Source organism: Gracilinanus agilis, chromosome 6, assembly GCF_016433145.1.
Source record: "Gracilinanus agilis isolate LMUSP501 chromosome 6, AgileGrace, whole genome shotgun sequence".
Taxonomy (NCBI): Eukaryota; Metazoa; Chordata; class Mammalia; order Didelphimorphia; family Didelphidae; genus Gracilinanus; species Gracilinanus agilis.
The window spans coordinates 162,294,161-162,300,160 of record NC_058135.1 but is presented as its reverse complement, the minus strand read 5'-3'; positions in this window follow the sequence as shown (position 1 = coordinate 162,300,160).

Here is a 6,000-nt window from a genome sequence, read left to right as displayed (position 1 = left end):
TACATTAAATGTGCAATTGGCAATTGAAAAAATAAATGAAGAAAATATATAAAATAAGACATTTAAATTATATGCTATATCAATGCTATTTTCCCAAAAGTCTCATAGCAGTTCATCCAATTACTTTCATTCTCACTCTGAGGAGCCTTGGTGTGGGTCTGACATTGTTTTGTACCCAACATAAGTTCTTGCATTAATCTTTGTTCAGAGTTCTCACTTGTAACAAGCTGTGTCCACATCAGAACAGTGTTTCTTTTTGTTTCATTAATGTGTATAATAATTAAAGTTATTAATAATGGCCCCAAAGTACAAGAGAAGTGATATTAGTAGCTCTGACATACCTAAGAAAAGTCATCAAATGTCTAGGTAGGTTTTTTTTAAATTTTAATTTAAGAATATTTTTTCATGTATGCACAATTCATTTTTCTTTCACTCCTCTCTTCCTTCCCCCTCCTAGAGCCAACAAGCAATTCTACATTGTACAAATGTTATTGCTTGATACCTATTTCCATATTATTCATTTTTGCTATAGAGATTTTAAAGCCTAAACCGATGTCATATATTTTTTCTTCTGCGTTTTTACTCCAATAGTTGTCTCAATGTGGTTAGCATTCTTTCCCATAAGTCCTTCAGGAGTGTCCTGGCTTGTTGTTTTGCTCCTAGTAGCAAAGTCCATTGCATTGGAACATTCCACAATGTTTCACTTTCTGTGTACAATTGTTCTCCTGGTTCTGCTCATTTCACTCTGCATCAGTGCACTGAGGTTCTCCCAGTTCATACAGAAATCCTAGGTAGGTTCTTTTAAGAAATACTTAATAATGGGGTTTGCTTTTCACACTTATATTCTAGGAACATATTGGTCATATAAAATGAGGTTCTGCTGTATTCCATGTTATAACAGTCACTTAGACTTCTTTGGTGTTTTTTCGTTTACTCAATAGTCTCACATACACAACCTAGTTAAATGTTCTCAACAATGCTGTGAATCAGAAAGGACAGGTACTATCATTTTAGACTATAGAGCTATTGAGAGGCAAAGTCCAGACTAAGTCAGATCTTTTAGCCCGTGAATCTTTCTATAGTATCATTAACCTATTATAGTATATGGATTGTAGTGTGTTGTGGGTGATAGTAAATAAGTAAAACACTATTTTTAAGGTTTGCAAATCGCTTTATCTACATTATCCCCTTTGAACATTGTAACACCATGAAATGGGTACTAAAGATATCCCATTTTATAGATGAGGGCACTGAGACTCAGAGAAATTAAATTATTTGCCCATGGTCATACATCTAGAAAGTGTCAGAGGCAGAATTTGAACTCAGGCCTTCTTATTTCAAGCACAAATCAGTATACTTTATTATTATATTAATTTTTGTTAATGATTATTGTATTATTAATATAACCTATTACCTAGCATAGTACTCAGCACATAGTATTTAATTAAATTTGTTAATTAATTGCTATGCTTGCTCTTTTTCTTACATCACCTTGTTGCTGTTCATCCTTTGTTCTTATAGACCAATTGAGCTAGACAACTAGTTCAATGAGTTAGGCACTGTCTACCCAACTGGTGTGAAGCCTATTGGGTTACAATCATCCTGTTTTAGTATATCTGTTGACATGATTTTACTAGAACGTGGCTGCTGTACATGCTACATACAGCTTCTTGAAGCTGCAGGTGAGAGTTGGGTGAAGGGTAGACCCAAAGGTGACTGAGAAGCCCTGAAAAGTGCTCAACAACCCCTCATACCATAGGTGCTAGTCCTGCCTGCAAACCCCATACAACATATATATATGTGTATATATAAATATATGTGACACCTATAAACTTGTCAGAGAAAGAAGACATACATACTTGAAATGGTTAAATAACAAAACCAAAGCATTATAATTATAATAAATGGCAGAGACGGAAAATAAGATATTGCCTAGACTCAGTACCTCACTAACTTCAAATCCCTAAAGAAAAGATGGAGTGTTTTGTGCTGATTGCAGAATTGTTCGTTTCAAAAATTTGCCCAAAATTCATTTGTGTGAAGCCTTCCCACAGTAACATCCTGATTTTCCACAGTTCTCATTTGCTAAAACTTTGCCCTTGTCAAGCTTTCTTTTACAACTTTTCCTAGCCACTCTCCAGCCCCACTCCCTCCCCCAAATACCATCTCCTTCTTCAAGCTGGCCTAGATTTATTTCGCCAATCAAGTAAGTATCTTGAGTGCAGAGATTGTTTCCTTTTTGCCTTTGCCTTTCCAGCACTTAGCACAGTGACTGGCAAGTAGTAGTCTCTAATAAAATACTTATTGATTGATTAATTGATGTTGACTTCCATTTGGGACATATCAGTCAATTAGCATCTCTTAAGCATTTACTCTGTGCCAGTCCATTGTGCTAGGTGCTAGGATGCAAAGAAAGACAAGAAAACAGCAATCCCTGCTCTCAAGATGCTCATTCTCTAATTGAGGAGCCCACATACAAACTGGACTGTTCATCCACCTCTAGTGTCACCCAACTTTCACCTATGACTCTAAGAAACTATAGCATGCAGATGGGCTAATCCAAGTTAGGGGTAACAGATGGGCCCCAAACTTGTCATTGAGTCAGTAGGGTGTCTACTCTAAGCATGTGAAGACTTCCCCTGTAGAATAGGTGAATAAGAACAATTTTTTCCAATAGCCATGAAAGTGGCCAGAGACAGGGCTGGGGAGTGCTTAGAGCTTGGTTAGACATTGGAGACATCAATGTCATCCACTACACCCTGGGTCATGGCCAACCTGTCTTGACTTTTGTCTTGCCACTGAACTTAGATGATTCTAAAAGAGAATGAGGCTATAGACTTTGTGCAACTCTGCCTCACTTAAATCCAATTCACCCAGTGATATCATTGGTCTTCTAAAAAAAAAAAGCTTGAATGTTTTCTCCATCATTTTCTAAGTCTGTGTGATCAACAAAACAATAGATCAAGTGTTGACATAAAGGGCCCCGATTCTGGAGATATAAATGTTCAAATTTTTTACAATCTGTTTCAGGAGTAGACTATCCCTGGAAGAGAGGCTAATAATCCAAATGAAGGAGACCCATAAAGAGTAACAGATTATTCTCCTCTAACCATCCAATCATTTTAGAGAGGAAAAAACTAAGATACAGAAGGTGATCACCTAAAATAGTGAGTTGGGCAGCTAGGTAGTACAGTGGATAGAGCGCCATTCCTGAACTCAGGAAGACTCATCCATTTTCCTGGATTCAAATGTGGCCTCAGACACTTAGTATGTGACCTTGGGCAAATCACTTGACCCTGTTTGCCTCAGTATTCTCATTTGTAAAATGAGCTGGAGGAAATTTTTTGTGGGGAAAAAAATGTTATCTTTGCCAAGAAACGCCCAAATGGGGTCATGAAGTGTTGAACAGGGTTTAAAACAACTACTGAAAACAAGGACATAACAAAATAGTGAATGTCTGTGTGTTTAATACTTTTCTCCCTCTTTCTTTTGCATTCTTCATATTTTATCTCTTTTTAACTTAACTGCTTCTTTATCCTTTCCTCAAGCTGTTCTTAGAGAGGTTTATCTTTCTTCACCTCTTTGCATCTCTCTAATTTCCTCAGTGTCTCTCCAATTGGCTGTGTCCCTATTTTATTCTTTGTGTGTCTATCACTTTTTGTCCCATTCCACTTCAGTTGATCTATATTCATAAGCTTGTCAGTCTCTGCCTCCACATACCTGTCTATCTATTCTTCTTTGTGGCTCTATGTGTTTCTCTTGGCAACAAGAAAAACTTTGTCACAGATTTACAAAGGATTGAGAGAGGGCCAGCAAAATGATACTAGGATGATGTTTACAGGTTGCCAGGCTCTGTTTTGATACATTCCACAGAGACCATCTTTCTTCCCAGAACCTCCTCCCCAGCAGAGTAACTATTTCTTCTAGATCATTATTTAAAAGTCCTACTCATGATTCACTTCATTCCAGACTCTAGCCAGTTGCACTATGGACTCACCAGCTATCTTTGCCCATTCCTTTCCTTCTTCATTTTGTAATCACGGATCACAATCACATCAGCTGCTTTTGTTTTTGTATATGGAGTATTTTAATCTACTCCCCTAAGGTTCCACTGACCTATCAGTCCTCTGTCAGGAAGTACCCCTCTGTTGGCCACTGATCCTTTTAGCATTTTATCTCCTTTATTAGATTGAACTTTTCCTTTTGTTTTCTTATCCCCTGGAGGCTAGCACAACAGCCCAGCCCATCATAAGGGCTCAGAACATGTTTTTTTTTTTCATTCATTCATGCATGCATACATCCATTCTACATGTATAAGGTGGCTAGTCCATGAGAACTCAGTCTTGGGGACAAATACAGGAGACTCATGAATGCTTAGGAACTTGCTTCTTGAAGTTTATGATGCTGTGGAATGGAGAGGCCCTCCTCTCCTTTTTGGAACACACATTCTCTAATAGCCAATCTAATCCAATCCATTCCAATGAACATTATTAAGTGCCTACTATGTGCCCAGGGCTATGCTAAGGGCTGGGGATATAATTAGTAAAAAGAATGAGGACATTCTGCCCTGCCCTCCAGGAGCTTATAACCTAAGGAGAGGAGACAGGAGTCAGGAAAGATGGAGAAGTGGACACCAAAGAATACCCTGAGAGGAATAACTTGTTCTGAGGAGTTGAAACCAGGTGAAACCAAGCAGAGCAGCAGATGCAAAATGTAGTAGGTCCCAAAGTCCAGTTTCTGCCAGCTATAAAGGAAGGCATTGGGAGGAGCTTAGTGTTCCACCCTCCAGCCCTCCAATCAGAGGAGAGAGGAAGCTGGGAGCCAGTTGTATCAGTCAAGGCTTTGGTCTACAGCAGGGTGATGAGCTTAACCTGTAAGGAGAATCTTGTTCTGTGGAGCTGAAACCAGGAAGAGCAGCAGATACATCCTATCTACTGTGTGCCAAAGAACATCCTGTTAAACGACAACCCCAAGCCAGAACTGGTGGTACATAATTCCCCACAACCCCCCAAAAAAGCTTGCACGGCACATTTTGAATTGTCTCTTCATCTTCTCCATCACTTACTTAAGTCTAGGCCAGTGATGGGCAAACTTTTTAAAGGGGGGTCCAAAGGAAAGGAAATGCTCATCTGTCAGTCTGTTTCTAAAGCAACTCTTTCGAAGTTTCATTGTATTGTATCCTAGTCATTGTATTCATCAGATTAGGAATAATGTCACAAAGAGATAGAACATTTCAGGGGGCCGCATCTGGCCTGTGGGCCGTAGTTTGCCCATCACTGGTCTAGACAGTTAACAAAACAATAAATCAAACTTTAATTTATAGCATTTACAAGTTTTGAAAGTGTACACGCTCATAATGAAAATTTAACAATTGGCTACCCTGAGGTGGTTTGAACTAGCTTCAGCAGACCTCTGGGTGTATGTCTTTTGGTAGAACAAGATACCATCTATAGCCTATTCACCACCCAGGTTAACATGAAATCATAAATGTTTTTAGTGGCTGTTGAATTTCATTCTTTTTTGTTCTTAGGTGAATAAAATGTTGGAGATTAAACAGACTGGGTTAACTTTGAAAAATCAAGGAGCCGAAATCCGAATAAGTTTGCAGGCAGCCGAGTTTGGTGGGGACCATACCCTTGAGGAACAAGCTGTAGGATTCAGGCCTATAGTAAACAACCTGGCCACCTATATACTCTGTGTCTGGTAAGAAAGAAGCAATTTCATTCATAGTTTATGCCACCCTCAGAAGTGAACTTAATGTGGTGACATGGTAACAACTGCTTTAAATTTAAAGCAATTTCTCTAGAGACTGTGTGTAGAGAAGAGCCCTCACTGGAATGGGGCTCAAACCAACAGCATTTGAAGGATCACTCCAACCATTCTGGTGCTACCCCTAAAACGCTAAAAGGGAGATTTAATCAACTTTATATCCATGTGTGTGTTTTTGTGTGCCCATGAATAGGAGAGAGGACTTGGGGAAGGTGAGTAAAATCTTGCTTT